This window comes from Bufo gargarizans, chromosome 4, assembly GCF_014858855.1.
Source record: "Bufo gargarizans isolate SCDJY-AF-19 chromosome 4, ASM1485885v1, whole genome shotgun sequence".
Taxonomy (NCBI): domain Eukaryota; kingdom Metazoa; phylum Chordata; class Amphibia; order Anura; family Bufonidae; genus Bufo; species Bufo gargarizans.
Genome location: NC_058083.1, coordinates 515,056,769 through 515,081,884, shown reverse-complemented (window position 1 = coordinate 515,081,884; position 25,116 = coordinate 515,056,769). Strand labels below are relative to the sequence as shown.

Here is a 25,116-nt window from a genome sequence, read left to right as displayed (position 1 = left end):
AATTGTGGTGTCTCTGTCGTAAATTGTAATCGTGCACTTGGTGTTGGGGATTTTCTTGTCTCCTGTATTGGGTCTGTGGGGGTGATTGTCTATTCTGTGGTGGGGTGGGGTGTAATCTTAAAAAATTAGGGGTGGATAAAGCTTCATATCGGTTTGTTGTGGGTATATTATACAATTTTTTTGTTCTATTGTCCTGTGTGTTTCTTTCTCTAGTGTCTAATTGTTTAATTGGTGTTCTTTCTCTATTATTTGTGTTTTTTTTATTGTTAATCTCTCATCTTTGTTATATTTTAATTTCTTTGACTTTTTCTTTATTATTTCTCTCCAAATCATCTAAGCTCCTACAGATTGTTTCTTGCTAACCTTTTGTTTGGGACATAATAACAAGATTATAAATAATCAAGACATCATCAGTCCTTTATGCGATTTATCTAAGATCGAAATATTATGTGATTTTATTTATCTCGATTTTATCTCTATTTTATAATACAATATACCGCCATGCAGACACTGCACTCCCAGATGGTAATGACGGTTTTTAATGTCCAGTATTCCCAGTACACATGTCCTCGGATTAGCCGAGATCTCAAAATTGTAAGCGTCTTTGATAATTGCCAGAACATCAGTCCAGAAGTTCTTAAGTACTGCGCAATCCTAGAAGATGTGCAGCTGAGAAGCAGGACTCACTCCACACCGAGGACAGGATGCATCAGGTCTAACTCCTATCTTGAACAGAAAGGCTGGAGTCCTATATACCCTGTGAACTAGGAACAATTGGGACATGCGTTGACCTTCACAGAGCGATAAGTTTGAGGAGAATGGTGTTGTGAGATGTCTCCCTGGTGCTACCGCTAGCAGGGATAGACTACAGATCCTTAATATTGTTAAGCAAGCAAAGCAGGAAAGGGAAGTGGATGTTATTCTCCATCTTGGGACAAACGATCTGGCTTGCAATGAGGTTTCAAAGGTGAAAGAAGCTTTTCACACACTTGGAAAGGATATACGGGAGGTTGCATCAACTGTTTCATTCTCTGCAGTTTTGCCTGTGCAGAATCTTCAGCATAACAGGTAGATACGCATTAAGGAATTCAATGTATGGCTTGGTGAATGGTGTCTGAACCAAGGGTTTGGCTTTGTGTCTCATGTTGGCTCTTGTTGGAATGGAAAAGAACTGTACAAGAAAGATGGTTTGCATCTTTCTCTCAAGGGAACGAATGTCCTCGGTGAAAGGTTCCAAGTATTTGCTAAGAAGCATTTAAACTAGGAAAGGGGGGAAAAAGAGAGATAATCCAGCAGTCAGACTGCCCCCCGGAACAATGCCAGAAGAGGCCAGTAGCACAAAGGTTAAGAAATGACAAGCACAGAGTCTTGTCTACAAATGCTTGCAGTCTAGGGAATAAGATCAATGAACTTGAGGCTATAATGGCATCTGAGAATATAGATGTAGTGGCTGTTACTGAGACGTGGTTCAAGGGGAGTAATGACTGGGATATATCAATACCAGGGTTCTCTCTATACAGGAAAGACAGAAGGCAAGAAGGGGGAGGGGTGGCCCTGTATGTGAAAGATAGCATAAAATCTAATTTGATACAAGTTAGCGAGAACAATTTAGAGTCAGTTTGGGTTACCTTGCAGCTTGATAATCATAAGGTAACTCGTGTAGGTGTGATATATAGACCACCTAGCCAAGTCAAAGAATTAGATGATCTACTAGTTGAGGAAATAGCTAAAATGACATTGAAAGGGGAAGTTATCATTATGGGAGACTTTAATCTTCCTGATATAAACTGGAAAACCAAAATAGCTAGCACTGCCAGGAGTACAGATATTCTAAATTCCCTACTGGGATTATCTCTAAAGCAAGTAGTGGAGGAGCCAACCCGGAAGGAGGCCATTTTAGATTTAGTATTCACAAATGGGAATTTGGTATCTGATATTACTGTAGGGGAAAGCTTGGGATCTAGTGATCACCAGTCAGTGTGGTTTACTATAAGTACAGTGACTGAAAGATAAAAGTTTTAGATTTTAGAAAAACTGACTTTTCTAAAATTAGATTAGTGGTATACGAGTCCCTATCGGACTGGAACAGTTTCATTGGAGTCCAGGAGAAATGGGACTACTTAAAAGTGGCACTATTGAAGGCAACAGAAAATTGCATTAGGCTTGTCAGTAAAAGCAAAAAAAGGAAGAGACCACTGTGGTACTCAGCAGAAGTGGCCAAAATCATTAAAAACAAAAAGATAGCATTTAGGAATTATAAAAAAAAAAACTAAACGAGGATGACAGACAAATTTATAAGATTAGGCAGAGAGAGGCCAAACAAGTTATAAGAGCTTCTAAAGCACAGGCAGAAGAGAAATTAGCTCAGTTTGGGAAAAAAGGCAATAAGGCATTCTTCAGATACATAAATGAAAAAAGGAAACTAAAACAAGGAATTGCCAAATTAAAAACAAAAGAAGGAAGGTATATGGAAGAAGATAAACTAGCTGACTGCCTCAATGAATACTTCTGTTCAGTTTTTACAAAGGAAAATGAAGGAGAAGGACCTCAGTTAGGAAAGAAGACTAATGAATCTTTTGATGCATGTGTCTTTACAGAGGAAGAGGTTCTAAGTCAACTGTCTAAAATTAATACAAATAAGTCACAGGGGCCTGATGGGATACACCCAAAGCTAACAAAAGAGCTCAGCGGTGAACTAGCAAAACTATTAACAGATTTATTTAACCAATCACTGGCAACAGGAGTCGTCCCAGAAGATTGGAAATTAGCAAATGTTGTGCCCATTCACACGAAAGGTAGTAGGGAGGAATCGGGCAACTATAGGCCAGTAAGCCTGACGTCAATAGTGGGGAAATTAATGGAAACCATACTTAAGGAGAGGATTGTGGAACATCTAAAATCCCATGGATTGAAAGATGAAAAACAGCATGGGTTTACTTCAGGGAGATCATGTCAAACTAATCTTATTCATTTTTTTGATTGGGTGACTAAAATAATAGATGGAGGAGGTGCAGTAGACATCGCTTATCTAGACTTTAGTAAGGCTTTTGATACTGTCCCACATAGAAGGCTTATCAATAAAGTGCAGTCTTTGGGCTTGGGCTCCCATATTGTTGAATGGATTAGGCAGTAGCTGAGGGACAGGCAACAGAGGGTTGTAGTCAATGGTGTATATTCAGACCAAGGTCTTGATACCAGTGGGGTACCTCAGGGATCTGTTCTGGGACCCATATTGTTTAATATCTTTATCAGCGAAATTGCAGAAGGCCTCAATGGTAAGGTGTGTCTTTTTGCTGATGACACAAAGATTTGTAACAGGGTTGATGTTCCTGGAGGGATACACCAAATGGAAAAGGACTTAGGAAAACTAGAGGAATGGTCAAAAATCTGGCAACTAAAATTTAATGTTGATAAGTGCAAGATAATGCACCTGGGACGTAAAAACCCAAGAGCAGAATATAAAATCTGTGATACAGTCCTAACCTCAGTATCTGAGGAAAGGGATTTAGGGATCATTATTTCAGAAGACTTAAAGGTAGGCAGACAATGTCACAGAGCAGCAGGAAATGCTAGCAGAATGCTTGGGTGTATAGGGAGAGGAATTACCAGTAGAAAGAGGGAGGTGCTCATGCCGCTCTACAGAGCACTAGTGAGACCTCATTTGGAGTATTGTGCTCAGTACTGGAGACCATATCTCCAGAAGGATATTGATACTTTGGAGAGAGTTCAGAGAAGAGCTACTAAACTGGTCCATGGATTGCAGGATAAAACTTACCAGGAAAGATTAAAGGACCTTTAACATGTATAGCTTGGAAGAAAGACGAGACAGAGGGGATATGATAGAAACTTTTAAATACATAAAGGGAATCAACAAGGTAAGAGGAGAGAATATTTAAAAGAAGAAAAACTGCTACAAGAGGACATAGTTTTAAATTAGAGGGGCAAAGGTTTAAAAGTAATATCAGGAAGTATTACTTTACTGAGCGAGTAGTGGATGCATGGAATAGCCTTCCTGCAGAAGTGGTAGCTGCAAATACAGTGGAGGAGTTTAAGCATGCATGGGATAGGCATAAGGCCATCCTTCTTATAAGATAGGGCCAGGGGCTATCCATAGTATTTAGTATATTGGGCAGACTAGATGGGCCAAATGGTTCTTATCTGCCGACACATTCTATGTTTCTATGTAATTGAGGTGTCAGTGCCAATATCGACTTCCATTGCTCTTCTTATATTGATTCAACCTCCCACTCCCATTTATACTTAACCCCTAGTGTATCTTGTTTCACTGATTTCAAGAATAGCTTCCTATAAATGGACGATATCAATCCACTCGAGGAATGACCCTTGAGGATTTGTTGTAACAATGGGACAGTCGTACACTTAAGTGACATAGATTTCGCCTGAACCTGAAAGGCGTGTCGAACCTGCAAAAACTGATAAAAGGCTATGTGAGGAAGGGCAAACTCATATCTAAGTTGCTCAAAAGACTTGAACTCGCAATCTTTTTGCAGCTGATGTAAGAATTTCATGCCTCTACGTTCCCAAGGCGAAAACCCTTCTAAGCGAAATATTTCAGGTAACTGGGGATTCTTCCACACAGGAGAGACTTGGGTGAAGCCCTGTACAGACAACAGTACACGACACCTCTGCCAGACTTTATATATCATACTGAGTGTAGGGTATTCCACTATCTTATCAGAGAGCCCACTTTTTTCCAGCAAAACTACCGGTGAGTCATGACCTATGATATATGCGATCAGTCGGGCAGGCGCCACGTCCCCAGGGATCCTTCCCCACCCCCTCAGCTGCTGCAGCTGTGAAGATAGATAATATAACCATGGGTTAGGGATAGAGAGCCCCCCTGTATCCAGTTGTATTCTAGCAGTTTTCTTGCGCCAAATTAGACTTCTAAATAGTCTATCTATTCTAAGGAAAATCCGGCGAGGTATCCATATAGGGGAATTATGCAGGATATAAATGAGTTTTGGCATAAGAACCATTTTAAGGAGATTGCTCCTGCCTATTTCTGACATTGGGAGTTTACACCACGCTTTAATTTTTTCAGACATAATTCCCAGGAGCGGCTCTAATTATTTTTCAAGTATTGCCCCAGATTCATCGAGACTACTATTCCCAGATATTTGAATTGTTTAGCAATCTGCAGCTGAGTGGACCTAAGGGAGAAATTATCAGGGGACACATCTAACGGCAACAGAGTAGATTTATCCCAATTAATGCGAAGACCAGACCTGTCACCAAAATCCTTTATGAGGGACATAATAGGGCCTAGCGACTTTTCAACATTCCCAACATATATAAGCATGTCGTCAGCATACAGGGGCACCCGCTCTTCCCCAGCTCCCATAGGAAATCCTATAATTTTGTCTGAAGTACAGAGCATGTATGCCAAGGGCTCAATCGCAATAAGAGAGGGGATAGCCGGCACTCCTGACACGTTCCCCTGCCTAGCTAAAATGCCTCTGATATCCCTCCATTAGCTCTAATCCTTGCTGTGGGCCCTCGGTATAGTAACTGAACCCAAGATATAAAGGTTTCCCCAAAGCCCATGACTCGCGGCACTGCCCAAAGATAGTTCAATTCTACACTATCAAAGGCTTTGGCCGCATCTAGGGAAAGTATGGCTCTTTCTCCATCCGATTCTGCCCTCCTTTGAATATTAAGAAAAAGTCTTCTAAGATTGATCAGGCATGAATCCCGCTTGATCTCTATGTATAATGTTCAAGATGACCGTTTGTAGCCGGTTCGCTAGGACTTTTGATAAAAACATAACATCAGAAGTCAATAGTGAGATTGGCCTATACGAGTCAGGTTGGTTTGGATCCTTTCCAGGCTTGGGCAGTACAACAATTATGGCCTCCTTCATGGAAGCAGGTAGTTCACCTATTGACAAGGCATCATTAAATACAGATAATAATTGGGGCAGTAGGACATTACTAGATTTCTTAAAATACTCAGCTGGGAAGGATTTGAGTGCCAATTTTAACTCGGGCAGTGTCAAGGGCCGGTCTAGATAAGCCACGCATACGCTTTGTTCTATACAGGGATTAAAAATATGTATGAAATACCTCAAGGATATCAGCGTCTGATGTGACCACAGTATCATCCATTCTTTGGATAGACAGTATTTTAAATTGCCCATCTTGCGCCCTGACAACTCTGGCTAATAACCTCCCAGAACTCTCTCCGGCTTCAAAATATCTTTGTTTCAGAAAGAAACGTTTATATTTGGCGGTGTGCAGGAAATGTTTTTTTAGGTCTGCCTGAGCTGCTATAAATGACTGTTCATGAGCAGTGGAGGGGTGATTGACATACCTTCCCTCCGTTTCTACCACTAGAGCCTGAAGTCTTTTTTGAATGTCCCTAGATTTTGTTTTATGACTACTTATCCTTTGAATGCAAAGGCCCGGGATAAATGCCTTGCACGTATCCCACACTACCCCAACAGGCGCTGACACATTATTATTAGCGAAGAATTCCTTAATCTCCTCTTCAATACCTGTATCCCAATCTACCAGTTGTAGCCAGAAAGGATTAAGACTCCATTTACCAACTCTAAAGGGACGTCGGACACCTAATTTAAAGGATAACTGTCATTTTTTTTTTATTTTTTTTTTGCTAACGTGTAGGGCAAGTGATAGGTAACAATTTTGCAATAGACTTTATTTAGCCAAAACATTTATTTTTGGTAGAAAAATGGGGCTGAAATGGCCCTTAGCAGCACTCTTCAAATGAGCGTTGCTAAGGGCCATCCGTCTCCTGTTAGAAAAGGGGAGACAGGCTGTTCAGACGCTGTGCTTCTGCCGCCTGTGCTTCCCTGGGAGACAGAAGGCTGGGCACAGGAGTCTTGGGAGTTAAAATTACATTTATATTCCCCCTTTCTATGCAATCTAATGCTCCATTACATTCACTGACCTGCGATCCCTGCGATAATAATTCATGAAGCAACCGCCGGAAGTAGAAGCACTGTGCGCAGTGAGCCGGCTGCTGCTTCATGAATTATCACAGGGATCGCTGCAGAAGGCGGATGGATAAGGATAATGGTCTGCAGGTCCGGAGCTCCCCGCTAGCACATCCTCCTACATGCCTGACAAGGCCACGCCCCCCCTTCCCCTTGGCCAATTTACACGCCTCAGTAAGTGCCTTCAGCTCTGCCTCCTGCACAGACATGTGTGGAGGGAGTGGTTCAGCTACAGCTTCATCATGCTGTGTGACCACTACATATCGAGTGTGGAACCAGCCATCCTATCCCATAAACCTGCTCCCATCTACAAAATACTCAAGATCAGGGTTATCAAGAGGTTTTTCATGCAGATGAGAAAATCCAGAAGTTTCTTGTTTCATCAACTGTATACAATTATGAGGATCATTTTCAGCTAAATCAGACAAAAGGCTACCTGTGCTACCCTCCCCCATTTCTGAATCTGTGATTGGTAACAAAGTAGCAGGATTCAGAGTAGTACATCTTTTGAAAGACATATTGTCTGGCATGAGGAGGGCACATTGGAGTCTGAGTTGTCTAGCCATAGAAATATGTTTTGGTTGCACCTGTGTGAGAATGCCCTGTATGTCATGGGATGTTTGCACAACTACCGGTAGACCAACACTCTTTCTGAGGCTTTTTCAATCATTGCCTGCCATGACGCAGGAGGGGGCGCCGCAGGCAACAGGGTCTAACCTGGCTGAAAAGTATGCCACTGGGCGCTGGCGGTCACCATATTTCTGAGTCAGTACAGTAGTACTGTGACCCTGAATTTTGGAACAGAACAACTGAAATTCCTCATCATATTTTGGAATACCCAGGGCTGGGACTGAGGTTATGCACAGCTTCAATGTATGAAAATTATTCACTGCCTCTTCTTTCAGATGAAATGGGTCAGATGACAATCATGCAGAGGCTGCATTAAAATGGAGGCATGTCTAATCCGGGGGCAACAGTATGACACCAGCCCCAAAATCACCCTTAGGCTTTGTGCTCCTTTGGGCACTTGAATCCTTTCAACAGCCTCCTTTCTTTCTGGGGTTTTCAAAATTGTCACCTTGTTAACTTCTCTAAGAACATGAACCATTCTGTAACTGACAGGCTGCCCCTTAACTGGGTTTCTTCTTCAACTAACAATTGGGTAACAACCATACTGTCTTTTATCTTTGGTTTAACTGGCTCAGATTCACGGACAAAAACAGTTTCTCCCATAAATCCCACAGCCGGTACATAACAAGGGGTTAACTGATGAGGCTGCAAGAAACTCTTTCCTACTCTCTCTCACTATTTGTCTGGCAGTTTTCCTTTTTTGCTCCCCGGACTTATTTGGTATGGTCCCCATGTTCTGTCTTAATCCAATACCAGGATTTTGGTCCGGCTCACAAGGCACTTTAACACCCCAAATCCTGAATTACATAATTTGCCTGTGGGGCTTCCCCTAGGCCCTCCTTCCTCAGACAGTCCTTCTGGTTCACCTAGTCAGGACTTGCGCACAGACCACCTTGGGGACCCACCAGGTCTATAATAACCTCAAAATGGGGTGCCCCTTACAAGTATCCAGCTCTTCATCTCCATATCAGAGAACAGAGTTCCTACGGGTACTGCAACAGTAATTCTTGCATGGACATTTAACCAAAACACCCCTCACTCCTTGACGTTAGAAGACATATTTACCAGGCAACAGAGACATGGTACCTCCCATAGTGCGGGTCATACAGATACACAGAAAGACAAGACACAATGCTCCCTGAGAGGGATGGCAGTCACAACCGGACTCGATGAGTCACAACTTCAAAGAATCAGTGCAGGAATTTCCTCTACTACATTAATCTTTCTTTTTTTCTTCTTCTTCTGAGGGGAGACACAATCAACAAGTATACACGGTAAAGACAAACTTTCAACTTCTTATTTACCCACTTGAACACTAACAAGACCAAAACAAGTGGCACCTGCCCTCTTTAACAACAAGCAGGGCTCACCTCACTGGCAGACAGGATTTTTCCCCGGCTTCCACGGTTGGCCTGCTGGTCGGACCACCCCTTCTGCCCCCTCATCTGGCAATTCCTCCAGACTCTCGCACACAGAAATCTCTTGTAGTCTCCATCCGTCTCGTCCCTGCGCTCAGAGCGCAAACTCCTGCCAGGGAAATTCTCTTGCCCTGGTTAATTGCTACCTGGGAGGCGCCTGACACATAACACAAACCACAGAGAAGAATAAAAACAATAGAGTAAAACTTTCCTTCTCAGTCTGAGGTTCTAAGGACCAAAGATTTCAACACCAACTGCTACTCACAGTGTGATCATCGTCCAGCAGAAAGACAGCTGTGACATAATGAAACAAAGCAACTAGAGGCAGGCAAGATTGCTTACCTTCTCATGGGGCCGCGATCCCCTCCTCAGGTGCCTTTCGTAACGCCCCGGAGGTCATCTACGTCAGCTACCGATGCTTCTTTCTCTCTGAAGCACCCAGTTTCAACCTCACAAACTAATTTTATACATATATCAACAACTTGTTCACATCTATGATCCATAATCCATCCACCATAAGTTTGTTTGAACTTTTCCCACACCTCCACTAGAGTCTTTGCTGTCTTGTAACCCTCTGAGACACTAAAGTTATTTTCTATTGTCTATTATATCCTGTTTTTATGTCAAATAATAACAACAATGCCAGAAAATTAGTTCAGACGTCTATTTTAACCTTCAGTTTCCCTAGAGCTTCCTCACTATATCTACCTAGTGTACTCTATACTGAAGTTCTACAATCAAGATTCAACACCCTAACATGGGGTTCCAAGGTTCTTGATTACCCTCCCTGACATTAACAGTAATTCTTCATAAGACATAAAGAACAAAACAGACATAGATCAGTACTCCAAGAGTTAAACCAAAAACATTCCAAAAACTTGTCCAAATGTGTCCCAGTCAAGTTATCATTGTCAGTCATTTTTGTCCTTACCCAATAATCATAGGAATATTATCTCCTTAGAGTTCTTTACCAAAAACAGGCTGGACTGTAAATTGGCTTTTTAGATTCCAACTTCACACCGATTTGGACAGACAGGAGATGAGGCACAGATTTTAGCAAGATAAAGTCTCTTACCTTGCAGCGCTGCTTTAAGTGGATCTGTACATCCTCTGACCATGGTTATCGGGGTGTTAAAGGAGAGGTGATTAGTCCAGCCCCACTTGGGTGCCAAGAATTTTGTTGGGGAAATTAACCCTGCTTCTATGATTATCGGGGTCCAAATCCAAGAAAGTTGTATGTGCACATAGAGAAAACTGATACAGACAAGATAGCTGAACTAAGTAATCTGTTTATTGCTTAAAGAATACAATATCAGAATTTTACTGGCAGGGAGGAAAGTTCAGCAGGTTCGACATATATCTTTTCAGTAAGGATTTGTGGAAAAAACCTTCGGTGCGGAAGGTCAAGACGAAAGGCTACCGGGTTAATAATGGCAGAGATCTTATATGGACCAATAAACCTTGGGCCCAACTTCCAAGCAGGTACATTTACTTTAATGTTTCTTCTGGACAGGCACACTGAATCACCCACTCTCAGGTACGGACCACTCACACGTCTCTTGTCAGCCATTCGTTTATACTTCTTGCCCATCTTTTTCAGATTATTTTGAATTTTCCGCCAAATACATAGATGACACAGAAGAGGCAAATCTTTCCTCTTCAGATATACCAGAATATTCAGAACCAGAAAATGTGCTAAACTGCAGATGGAACCCATATGCCCCAAAAAATGGAGACTTATCAGTGGACTCCTGCATACTGTTATTTATGGTGAACTCTGCCAAAGACAAAAAAGAAGACCACTCCTCCTGATTCTCTGAGACAAAACATTTCAGATAAGTCTCCAGATTCTGGTTAGTGTGCTCAGTCTGTCCGTTCGACTGAGGGTGAAAGGCCGAAGAGAAAGCACAATTGTACCCCCAAGCGAGTGCAGAACGCCTTCCAGAATCTGGAAACCAATTGAGTCCCCCTGTCAGACACCACATTATTATTATTATTATTATTATTATTATTAGTATTATTTATTATTAAAGCGCCATTCATTCCATAGCGCTGTACATATGAAAAGAGGTATACATACATAATACAGACAATTGCACTAATCATAAACGAGACGAGTTACAAACTGGTACAGAAGGAGAAAGGACCCACAAGCTACATGGTATAGGAGAAGGACACGGTAGGTGAGGGTGAAGCTGGTCATGGCGGTATAGAGGCAGCAGGGTCACTGGTTGTAGGCTTGTCTGAAGAGGTGAGTTCAAAGGGACTACCGTGTAGCTTCACGATGTTGTCAACAAACACTTGTGCGTGAGTTTTAGCATTAGGTAGTCCTGGTAATGCTATAAAGTGCGACATCTTACTGAAGCGATCAACAACTACCAGAATCACAGTTTTTCTTGAGGAATTCGATAAATCTGTGATCAAGTCCATGGACAAATGAGTCCAAGGTCGGATGGGAAGGACAACAGAAGTAAAGATCCTGAAGGCCGAGTATGTGTTACCTTAGCACGTGCACAAGTACTACAGGCTGACACATAGCCCTCCACATATTTACGCAACCCCGGACAACAGAATCTACGAGAGATGAGATCGACCGTGGATCTGCTCACAGGGTGTCCTATAAGAACTGTACAGCGATGTTCCTCGAACACCTTGTGCCGTAATTCAGACTGAACAAACAACTTCCCCGGAGGACAAGAATCCAGTGCATCTCCCTGGGCCTCCAACACCTCTGCGTCAAGGTCTGGATATACAGCGGAAATTACTACCCCTTCAAACAAAACCGGGATCTTCCGAATCACCCCCCCCCCTTACCCCAGGAAAGCTACGTGACAAGGCATCCGCCTTGACGTTTTTAATCCCAGGGCGAAAGGTGACAATGAAATTTAAATCTGGTAAAAACAATGACCATCTGGCCTGCCTACGGTTCAGACGTTTAGCCGACTCCAGGTAAGCCAGTAAGCGTCAATCTCCGCAATAAATGGCTGTGACACATCCAGCTGCACCAGTATAGGAGCAGAAGCAAAAAAACTTCTTCACTGCTGAAAAGGCTTGTAATGCCTCATCAGGCCAAATTGAGACATCTGAACCTTTCCTAGTCATGTCCGGTCCTTTTTTTATTTTTGCATTTTGAAAGTTCCAATAGCCATAACTTTTTTATTTTTTCATTCACACAGCCTATTTTTTGCGGGACAAGATACATTTTTTGATGCCACCTATGTGTTGTATTGGCAAACGGGAAAAAAAATTATTTGTGGGGTGAAGTTGAGAAGAAAAACAACAGAATTCCACCAAGGTTTTGGGGGTTTTGAACCGACGTTGCCTGTGCGCTAAAAACGACCCGACGTCCTTATTCTGCGGCTCAACATGATTGCAGCAATACCAAACTTGTATAGTTTTTATTTTAATTACTTAAAAAAAAATTTAAACCTTTGAAATAAATTAACATTTTCTTTGCATCGCCTTATTCTGCCAGCTATAACTTTTTTATATTTTGGTCTACAGAGCTGTATGAGGGTTTATATTGGTACCATTTTTGCGGTATGTACTTTTTTATCACTGTTATTCAAATTGTTTTGTGGGGGGAATCGCATGATTTTAATTTATTTTTCCGTTACGGCGTTCAGCCCACAAGCAATTTTTTTCATATTTTAATGCGCGATACCATATCTTTTTATTTATTTAATCTGTGTATATTTTTATATCTAAAATTGGGAAAGGGGAGTAATTTAAACTTTTACTATTTTGGTGGGTTTTTTATTTTTATATATTTTTTTTTCTTTAAAAAATAAAATAAAAAAACTATTACTACCCCCCACCCCCACCGGCCAGGGGGCTAGAACATGGTATGTTTTGATCCCTTCTCCTATTCACCCTAATTGAGCTCTATTAGGGTGAATAGGAGCGGCAGTCCAGAGGCACACTGTCACTAGCGGCAGGACGGATCCGACAGGCTGTTCACCCGACGGAACAGCCTGCCGCTAGTGTGAAAGTAGCCTTAGAAATCATGGAGGGGTCTAAAATTCACATTGTAGGTGCATTCCCACTCTGAGAGAGAGAATAAAAAATAAAAAAATTCAGGAAATCACATTGTATGATTTTAAAATAATTTATTTGTCTTGCACTGCGGAACATAAGTATTTGAACACCTGAGAAACAGCAAGAATTCTGGCTCTCAAAGACCTGTTACTGTGCCTTTCAAAAAGTCCACCTCTACTCCACTCATTAATCTAACTTAGTATCACCTGCCTGAGCTCTTTAAAGACACCTGTCCACCCCACAGTCAGTCAGACTCCATCTACTACCATGGACAAGACCAAAGAGCTGTCAAAAGACACCAGAGACAAAATGGTGCTCCTCCACAAGGCTGGAAAGGGCTACGGAGCAATTGCCAAGCAGCTTGGTGAAAATAGATCAACTGTTGGAGCAATTGTTAGAAAATGGAAGAGTCATATATACATACACACTGTATAAGCATGTAATGTGTATGAGTAATGCTCAACATCTGTACAGTATAGTCATGTAATTTGTGTATGTGTCTATGTTGTATGTACTGTGAGACAGTGACAGGTCTCACGCAGGGTGGATAGTTCGGTCCACATCCCTATTCTACCACAGGCGAGACCAGCTGAAAGTAATCAGGCTGGCACAAAGCACCTCCCAGGGTGTCAGCAAGGGGGGAGTGTGTTGCCTGTGAACAGAGGCCTGGAGGCTCTGTGTGGTCCAAGCCAGGAGGGCTGAGAGACCACTATGTATTTAATTTTAAGCTGGACGGGCGAGTGTTTATTATTTTGTATTATTTATGTTTATGCGGATGTGCCGCAATAAAGCACCATGTTTGGAACTTAAACTTGGTGTCCTGAAGATATCTTTGAGAATGACCCCCAAATAAGAGGTGATCCCTTACAGTACTTACATGTGTGTAATTTAATGATGGACCTTTATATGTGTGAGTGAATCTATCTTATTATATAGGCTGGGATCATATCATGATTGTGATATATGTTTAGTTTGTACATTGGCAAAACTGCCAACATAAAATGTAAATTTTGGTCTCCATCTATATATCATTATTCCATACAACTATATCCAGTAAAAAAAAAAAAAAAAATGTTACTGTATATACCATACAGTAACATTTAACTTTTTTTTTTTTTTGTCATGCACATCAATTCTTTTTTTTTTTTTTTTTTTTTTTTTATATATAAACTTTATTCTTTTCTTTCTTAAAACATACAATCTTTGGTCACATCACTAACATAGTATAACATACTCTATATTACAACTATAACAAACATTATTAATTTTCACCCAACCTCCCACCCACCACCCCTGGGGCGGAGAGGGGGGGGGGGGGAGAGAGGAGCAAGGGGAGGGAAAAAATAAAGTTACTATCCACCTAATATGGCCATTTATTCCATATCTCGTCAAATCCCACTGGATTTTTAGTATAGCACTCAGAAACCCGTTGAATTTTAATAAAGATTAACTATTGCTTCACACCACTGTCCCTCTGTGGGCGGATCGCCTTTTATCCATTTCCTGAGTATAAGGAGTCTAGCTTGAAATTGTATTATACCCAAAACCATTCGTACTTCCTTCTTTAACTTCAGATGTTCAGTTGCTCCTAGTATGCAAACTACTGGATCTTCAATCACCTGAACATCCAGAAATACCGATATAATCTCTGCTATCTCCTTCCAATATCTAAAAAGTCTGGGACATCTCCAAAAACAGTGAATTAAATCTGCATCCCCTTCCCTACATTTTGGGCAATTGTCCAATATTCTAACCCCCATTTTCTTTAACATCTTAGGGGATCGATGTATTTATTTGTATCTATGTATTATAAAGAACTGTGATATTTTATGTGAACCCCTATCCGACACCGTTGGATAACTTCTAAGGGCATCTTTCCATTTTTCTTCAGAAAAAAAAGGCTGGAGTTCCTTTTCCCATCTTTTTTTAGCTAGTATTGTAATCCAATCTAATTCAATCTGATTGTTCCTTTCTATATTTATCTAATTTTGCCCCTGACCTCAAGGCGTTCCTAAACTGATAATATTTATAAATATCCTTTTGGGGGATCCCGAACTCCCTAACAAGTGTATTAAAATCCTTCAATTTATCATCTTCAAATATTTGAGCTAAATATTTTATCCCCTTTTTTTCTCAGTCAATATAACTCCTGATCGTTTGAAGTTCCCTCGACTTAAAATTATTCCAAATAGGTGTATATTGAAGAAAACCTTTTATCCCAAGTAATTTTTTAATCTGTCCCCATATGTGATCCATTGCATTCATAATTCTATTTCCTATATTATTTTTATCAAATGTACCCAATTCCATTATCTCTAAGTGATTGTGTTCCCCTCTCCAACCCCTTTTTATTAGTTCCTGTCTTCCCACTAAACTATTCAAACTTCCTCTTATCTGACTACTGTATTATTCGCTTTATAAGACGCACTTTTTCCCCCAAAAAGTGGGGGGGAAATGGCCGTGCGTCTTATAAAGCGAATACTTCGCTGGCTGCTATGCTGCACCGCGTGGCCAGCGAAGTATCAGCGTGAAGGGAGGAGGCAGGGACACTTATGGAGAGGTCCCCGTGCAGTGACTCTACTCTAATAGCAGTAGAGCAGGCAGGCACATCAGGAGGGAGCTGCGACAGGCGGCGCATGACCGAGGGAGATGCCGGTCTGCGCTGTCTTAATGTTATACCTCCGGTACTACAGTAAGTACCGTACAGCGTGTATACAATTAGATATAGAGATCAAATTGAATATTTAACAGTTGCGGGGCCCGGTGTATTAGAGTAGAGTCACTGCACCGGGCCCCGCCATGAGTGTCCCCGCCTCCTCCCTCCACACTGATCCATCTGATGGGGGATCTGTAGATGACACTTATGGGGATCTGTGGATGACATAAGTGTCATCCACAGAGCCCCCCCATCGGTGTCATCCACAGAGCCCCCCATCGGTGTCATCCACAGAGCCCCCCATCGGTGTCATCCACAGAGCCCCCCATCGGTGTCATCCACAGAGCCCCCATCGGTGTCATCCACAGAGCCCCCCATCGGTGTCATCCACAGAGCCCCCCATCGGTGTCATCCACAGAGCCCCCATCGGTGTCATCCACAGAGCCCCCCATCGGTGTCATCCACAGAGCCCCCCATCGGTGTCATCCACAGAGCCCCCCATCGGTGTCATCCACAGAGCCCCCATCGGTGTCATCCACAGAGCCCCCCATCGGTGTCATCCACAGAGCCCCCCATCGGTGTCATCCACAGAGCCCCCCATCGGTGTCATCCACAGAGCCCCCCATCGGTGTCATCCACAGAGCCCCCCATCGGTGTCATCCACAGAGCCCCCCATCGGTGTCATCCACAGAGCCCCCCATCGGTGTCATCCACAGAGCCCCCCATCGGTGTCATCCACAGAGCCCCCCATCGGTGTCATCCACAGAGCCCCCCATCGGTGTCATCCACAGAGCCCCCCATCAGTGTCATCCACAGAGCCCCCATCAGTGTCATCCACAGAGCCCCCCATCAGTGTCATCCACAGGGCCCCCCATCAGTGTCATCCACAGGGCCCCCCATCAGTGTCATCCACAGGGCCCCCATCAGTGTCATCCACAGGGCCCCCCATCAGTGTCATCCACAGGGCCCCCCATCAGTGTCATCCACAGGGCCCCCCATCAGTGTCATCCACAGGGCCCCCCATCAGTGTCATCCACAGAGCCCCCCCATCAGTGTCATCCACAGAGCCCCCCCATCAGTGTCATCCACAGAGCCCCCCCCATCAGTGTCATCCACAGGAGCCCCCCCCCATCAGTGTCATCCACAGAGCCCCCCCCCATCAGTGTCATCCACAGAGCCCCCCCCCATCAGTGTCATCCACAGAGCCCCCCCATCAGTGTCATCCACAGAGCCCCCCCATCAGTGTCATCCACAGAGCCCCCCCATCAGTGTCATCCACAGAGCCCCCCCCATCAGTGTCATCCACAGAGCCCCCCCCCATCAGTGTCATCCACAGAGCCCCCCCCATCAGTGTCATCCACAGAGCCCCCCCCCCATCAGTGTCATCCACAGAGCCCCCCCCATCAGTGTCATCCACAGAGCCCCCCCCCATCAGTGTCATCCACAGAGCCCCCCCCATCAGTGTCATCCACAGAGCCCCCCCCATCAGTGTCATCCACAGAGCCCCCCCCCCATCAGTGTCATCCACAGAGCCCCCCCCCCCCATAACAGTGCGTCATCCACAGATCCCCCCCCATAACAGTGCGTCATCCACAGATCCCCCCCCCCATACAGTGCGTCATCCCAGACCCCCCCCCATAACAGTGCGTCATCCACAGATCCCCCCCCCCATAACAGTGCGTCATCCACAGATCCCCCCCCATAACAGTGCGTCATCCACAGATCCCCCCCCCCATAACAGTGCGTCATCCACAGATCCCCCCCCCATAACAGTGCATCATCCACAGATCCCCCCCCCATAACAGTGCGTATCCACAGATCCCCCCCCCATAACAGTGCGTCATCACTCAGACCACCATTAGTTCAAAACCTACCAAAAGCACACCTTTTGGTTCAAAATATTTTTTCTTATTTTCCTCCTCAAAAACCTAGGTGCGTCTTATCAAGCGAAAAATACGGTATATTGTGTTATCAAATAATACATAAACCAGTTGGGAACCACCAAACCACCTTCTCTCACTGGTAGCTGAAGCACTTCTTTTTTTTATACTGGGAATAGAGCCCTTCCATATAAATTCCCCCATTAGGCGATCGAATAATTTAAATATCTTCTGCGGGAGACTTACTGGGGCATTTTGTAACACGTAGAGTACCTTTGGTAAGAAAATCATTTTTATTAGATTTACCCGACCTTGAATAGAAAGTGGTAGTCTTTTCCAAATATGTATTTTAGTTCTAAGTTCTTTTATTAGCGGGAGTACATTCAGTTTTTCATAGTCTTCTATATTGCCGGAGATTTGTATACCTAAATATTTAAAACTTTTCGTGTTTCTCAAGTACTTGAACCCTTGAATCCCTCCCTAACTGCCCATCACCCAGTACCATCATGTGGGATTTCACCCAATTAATATTTAATCCAGAAAAAGTGCCAAACCTATTTATTTTATCTAATATTCTACTAAACTGTTCTCCTGTGTTGTGCATAAATAACAAAATATCATCGGCGTACATTAATATTTTTTCATCTCCTTCCGTATAATGAAAACCTTTTATCTCCCCATCATCTCTTATTATTCTTGCGAGAGGCTTAATTGCAATTGTGAATAATAATGGAGAGATGAAGGGCAAGCGGCAGGGACAAGCTCCCATCCACCATCACTCTAGCTCTTGGATTGAAATATATAAGCGGAATCCATTTTATAAACCCCTCGCCAATACCAATCCTTTTTAAGACTGCCCATAGGTACTCCCATTCAATACAGTCGAATGCCTTTTGAGCATCCAATGAAAGTATTGCTTGGTCACCTTATTCTGTTCTGTTAGCCTCAATATTAAGGTACAACCTTCTTATATTTGAATATATTGTTCTACCCGGTATGAAATCGGTCTGATCTTCGTGGATTATACTTTTTAATCACTTTGGAGAGCCTCCCTGCCAGAACCTTTGCCAGGATTTTGACATCCGTGTTCAACAAAGATATTGGTCTGTAAGATCCAGGATCTAGTTGTTCTTTACCCTTTTTGGGATCAAGGTAATAATTGCCTCTTTCATAGAATCTGGTAGATCCCCTATCCTTTGTGCCTCCTTCAGTGTTATTACTAATTCAGGTATTAAAACCCGGGCAAAGACCTTATATATTTCAAAGGGAAGACCGTCACACCCTGGCGTTTTTACAGGTCTTACTTTACCCAGAACTTCATTAATTTCGGCTATTGATATTTCTCTATCCAAATATTCCTTTTGGGACTGGGATATCTTCCTCCAAGCAACCTGATCTAAATATGAATCCAACTCTAATCTTGAATATCGTACCCTAGTTTCATAGAGATCCTTGAAATACTCCCTAAAAACATTTTTAACTCCCTTCCGGTGAGGTAATTATTTTATCCTTATTATCTTTATTTACCCCCATCCAAGATTTACCTCTTTGATTTTTTTTTTACAATACCTGCCAAAATTTTTCCCACTTTTTCTCCCTCTGAAGCCAGTCTGAACCCTTGGAAGAACAATTCTTTCCTACTTTTCTCAAGCTGATGTATTTTTAGTTTTTCCCTTTCTTCGTCCCATTCCTTCCTGTTTTGTTCGGTAGGATTGATCATATATGCCCAACTTAGTTCTTGTAGTTTCTTTTCCAATAAATTACCCTTTTCCTTATTACATTTTTTCCAATAATTTACATTTTTAACCCCTTAAGGACCGGGCTCATTTTCACCTTAAGGACCAGGCCATTTTTTGCAAATCTGACCAGTGTCACTTTAAGTGCTGATAACTTTAAAACACTTTGACTTATCCAGGCCATTCTGAGATTGTTTTTTCGTCACATATTGTACTTCATGACACTGGTAAAATAAAGTCAAAAAAATTTAATTTTTTTGCATAATAAAATACCTAATTTACCAAAAATTTGGAAAAATTAGCAAATTTCAAAGTTTCAGTTTCTCTACTTCTGTAATACATAGTAATACCCCCAAAAATTGTGATGACTTTACATTCCCCATATGTCTACTTCATGTTTGGATTATTTTGGGAATGATATTTTATTTTTTGGGGATGTTACAAGGCTTAGAAGTTTAGAAGCAAATCTTGAAATTTTTCAGAAATTTACAAAAACCCAATTTTTAGGGACCACTACAGCTCTGAAGTCACTTTGCGAGGCTTACATAATAGAAACCGCCCAAAAATGACCCCATTCTATAAACTACACCCCTCAAGGTATTCAAAACTGATTTTACAAACTCTGTTAACCCTTTAGGTGTTGCACAAGAGTTATTGGCAAATTGGGATGAAATTTGAGAATTTAATTTTTTTGCCTAATTTTCCATTTTAACCCATTTTTTCCACTAACAAAGCAAGGGTTAACAGCCAAACAAGACTGTATCTTTATTGCCCTGGCTGCTGTTTACAGAAACACCCCAAATGTGGCCGTAAACTACTGTACGGCCACACAGCGGGGCGTAGAGTGAAAGGTGCGCCGTATGGTTTTTGGAAGTCAGATTTTGCTGGACAGTTTTTTTGACACCATGTCCCATTTGAAGCCCCCCTGATGCACCCCTAGAGTAGAAACTCCAAAAAAGTGACCCCATCTAAGAAACTACACCCCTCAAGGTATTCAAAACTGATTTTACAAACTTTGTCAACCCTTTAGGTGTTGCACAAGATTTAATGGAAAATAGAGATACAATTTCAAAATTTCACTTTTTTGGCAGATTTTCCATTTTAATATTTTTTTTTCCAGTTACAAAGCAAGGGTTAACAGCAAAACCAAACAAAACTCATTATTTATGGCCCTGATTCTGTAGTTTACAGAAACACCCCATATGTGGTCGTAAACCGCTGTACGGGCACACGGCAGGGCGCAGAAGGAAAGGAATGCCATACGGTTTTTGGAAGGCAGATTTTGCTGGACTGTTTTTTTTTTATACCATGTCCCATTTGAAGCCCCCCTGTTGCACCCCTAGAGTAGAAACTCCAAAAAAGTGACCCCATTTTAGAAAGTACGGAATAGGGTGGCAGTATTGTTGGTACTAGTTTAGGGTACATATGATTTTTGGTTGCTCTATATTACACTTTTTGTGCGGCAAGGTAACAAGAAATAGCTTTTTTGGCACGTTTTTTTTTTGTTATTTACAACATTCATCTGACAGGTTAGATCATGTGGTAATTTTATAGAGCAGGTTGTCACGGACGCGGCGATACCTAATATGTATACAATTTTTTTATTTATGTAAGTTTTATACAATAACTTCATTTTTAAAACCAAAAAATTGTTTAGTGTCTCCATAGTCTAAGAGCCATAGTTTTTACAGTTTTTGGGCGATTATCTTGAGTAGGGTCTAATTTTTTGCGGGATGAGATGACGGTTTTATTGGCACTATTTTGGGGTGCATATGACTTTTTGATCGCTTGCTATTACACTTTTTGTGACGTAAGATGGCAAAAAATAGCTTTTTTTACACTTTTTTTTTTCTTTTTTTTTTTTTACGGTGGTCACCTGAGGGGTTAGGTCATGTGATAATTTTATAGAGCCGGTCGATACGGACGCGGCGATACCTAATATGTATACTTTATTTTTATTTATAAAAGTTTTACACAATTATTTTATTTTTGAAACAAAAAAAATCATGTTTTAGTGTTTCCATAGTCTAAGAGCCATAGTTTTTTCAGTTTTTGGGCGATTATCTTGAGTAGGGTCTCATTTTTTGTGGGATGAGATGACGGTTTTATTGGTACTATTTTGGCGTACATGCGACTTTTTTGATCACTTTTATTACCTTTTTTGGGAAGTAAGGTGGGCAAAATTTCAATTTTCTCATAGTTTTTATTTTTTATTTTTATGGCGTTCACCGTGCGGGGAAAGTAACATGACCGTTTTATAGATCAGGTCGTTACGGACGCGGCGATACCTAATATGTGTAGTGTATTTTTATTTTTATTTTTTTATTCAGTGATAAATGTTTTTTTATTTATCTTAACTTTTTTCACTTTTTTTAAAAAAATTGGACCCAGACCCACTTGGTTCTTGAAGATCCAGTGGGTCTGATGTCTGTAAAATACAGTACAGAACCTATATAGGTTTCTGCACTGTATTTTACTTACACTGAACAGATCTATGCTTTCAGCACAGATCTGTTCAGCACCATGGACAGCAGGACGCCTGAGCAGGCGTCCCGTTGCCATGGGAACCTTCCCGGTCTGCCACAACTTCGCAGACGGGGGAAGGGTGAGGACGGGGCTTCGGGGGGCTCTCTGGGGGCTCTCTCCCTCTCCCATCGGGGGGCTGCAAAGGCACAGCAGCCCCCCGATCGGAGAGGGAGGGAGCTCCTTGCGCTGTTAACCTTTTCCATACAGCGGTCCATACGGACCGCTGTATGGAAAGGGTTAAACGGCTGACATCGCATCAACGATGTCAGCCGTTTATACCAGGGTGCCAGCAATGTGCTGGCACCCTGGTATAACCCACTGTACACCAACGATTATGCAATGGGAGGCGGGCGGGGGATCGCGATCCCGCCTGCTGCACCGCCCGCCTCCCGCAACGCCCCCACTGCCTGCGACACCCCCCCTGCACCACCCGCCGCCATCAAATCGTGCAGGGGGGCAGGGGGGGGTGCGCAATATTGATTTTAGGCACTCTGAAGTTTCTGATCCCCGCGGATCAGAAACTGCAAAAAGCACAGCAAACCGCAGGTCTGAATTGACCTGCGGTTTGCTGCGATCGCCGACACGGGGGGTCAAATGACCCCCCCTGCGTTGTTACGGGATGCCGGCTGAATGATTTCAGCCGGCGTCCCGTTCCGATTAACCCCTGCGGCGCCGGAATGCAGATTTTAAGTCAGGACGTACCGGTACGTCCTCGGTCCTTAAGGACTCGGGAAATAGGGCGTACCGGTACGTCCTCGGTCCTTAAGGGGTTAAACAAAAGTTTTCTCAAGACTGCTTTGGCTGTGTCCCAGACTATCAGTCTATTGGCAGAATTATTATTCTCCTGGAAAAAAAAATTTATTTCCTCGATTTATATTATCTAAATCTGCGATAAATGACAACCAATGCGCAGTGAACTTGAACAATGGAAGATTGTTCTTCCTACTCAAATCAAGTTCAGTTACCACTGCACTGTGGTCCGATACGACCATAGGTATATACTTTATCTTGATCCTATTTTGAAGGATTACATTTCTGTTCCCCAACACCATATCTATCCTTGACCAAGTTTGATAGGTTTTTGAATAACAGGAGTACATAATTTCCTCCGGGTTCTGATAACGCCACACATCTATCCAGTTAAATTCCAAGGCCAATTTAGCCAAATTCCACGTTTTGTGTTCTTCCCCCTCTGCTAGAAAACCTATCCCTGAGTGGATCCATTACAGCGTTATAGTCTCCTATCGCTACCATTATACAGTCTTGTCTATTCATCATAAATCTATGTAATTCATACAGGACATCTGACTTATATGGTGGTGGAATGTATATATTTGTGATTACTATTTTAACCCCTTCTATATTACACTGCAAAAAGAGGTATCTACCACAGTCGTCCGCCTCGTGTGTAACACACTCAAATCTAATCCCACTATGTACCAAAATTGAGACCCCCTCTAGAATAGGTAGTATATACCGAGTGATATCCTGCAACTATCCATCTCTTATCTAACCGCCTTAAAGATTCTTTGTCCAAATGTGTTTCTTGGAGGCACACGATGGCTGGCAAAAACCTCTTCATCCACTCAAGGATAGTATATCTATTTACTCTATCTCTTAGGCCTCTCACATTCAATGAAAGAATCCTAACCATCTAGCAGAGAGGGAGGAAAAAAAAAATCCCTTTCTCTCCCGCCTTCTCTCTCCCGCCTCCCCCCTCCCTTAGATAGCCCCCCAAACCGCTGGTCAGCGAATGGGGCGACTCCATTACTTTGCATATTGCTCCTTATCCCCCACCCCCACACCCTGCCCTCAAAGACCCAACCCATCCGCCCATTCACTGGCCTCCAGTGGCGTCTGAAAAAATTCCAGCCTTCCTTTATATTTAACCCTTAATTTTGCCGGGACAAATAAACTATACTTCAGGCCTGCTTCCCTTAATCTCTTTTTGACAGTTATGTACTCTTTTCTACGGGCGTTCGTATCGGCTGAGTAATCCGGGAAGAATCTTATCTTTTCGCCATGTATCTGATATTTTTCGGACGTTCGAGCATCCGACAATATTCTATCCCTGTCCTTAGCCAACAAACATTTTATCGGCATGTGTCTAGGATATCCTCCTGGTGGCCCCTTTTTTTGTGGGAACCCGATGTGCTCTCTCAATAGCGAAGAGGGGGGAAAGAGTGCCCTCTCTAGAGTTGTCTTTTATCCATCTCTCCATAAATTCAGTACAATTGTCCCCTTCTGCCTGTTCTGGGATCCCGACACATCTTATATTCATTCTCCTTGCTCTATCTTCTTGATTTATAAGTTTTTGTTCCATCTTACTGTTCGTCTGTTTTAGAGATACGACCTGTTTTTCTAAGTCCTGAACCGTAAACTCCAGGGCGGGGATCTTTTTTTCCATCTAATGCAATCTCTGCCTCATTTTCTCCATCTCATCCCTTATTACACTGACATCAGTTTGCACAGCCCCGATCTGTATTACCATATTCCCCATTAGTTTTTCCATCCTCGAGACAGATATAAAAATGATGAATGACCTATTTTGCACTATCTCTGTGTTTACCCCTGATGATCCCTGGTCGCTTACCGCACCCGGAGATCCATTTTCGTGTGTCAGTACTTGAGTTTCTACCACTGTATTTTTTTGCTTCTGTAAGGGGCTAGAACCTGGAGAACTTGGGGCCAAAAATTTACTTAAACCCTGTTGTTTCAACCCAGTCTCTAGTCCAGTCCCTGACCTCCTACTACTGGCACCGGTAGGGGCACGTTGTTCCTCTTTTTTTTCTTTGGAGACATCTTTCCTCCATCTCCTTTCCCTCCCCTCTTACTATTATTCCCCTCCCTCCAACTTCAGACCTCACCTTCTACTACTCCCCCCCCCCCCCCCGTTTCCCCCACTCTGACCCCGCCACAATATCAGTAGCAGGTCTCTGCCACCCCCGGCCGTTACTTATAACTACAGCAATGGGATCAAATCCTGAAAACACAGTAATCTAATTCCAGTATCCAACAACTTCAGCAACCCCAATTATCCTTGCAGAGAATGTAAACCCCTCAGGAAAAGGTGCGTCGATACCTGAAGGGTAAACGAGTGGGGGGAAGAAGGGGGAAAGAAGAAAAGAGGGGGGGGGGAAACTTCCAACTAACCCGCTGTAACAATTATCAAGAGTCCGATTATTTTAAACATTACATCCCGTGCAGCAGTATCCAGCGGTCTAAATTAACCTTAACGTTCATCCTGGTTAGT

General features: G+C 42.7%; 1 protein-coding gene across 1 annotated transcript in view; it reads left to right on the top strand.

Annotated features, from left to right (window-relative positions):
• LOC122934342 (oocyte zinc finger protein XlCOF22-like) overlaps positions 1-25,116 on the top strand; it is a 47,555-nt gene that overhangs the window by 19,664 nt on the left and 2,775 nt on the right. The window lies entirely within an intron of this gene.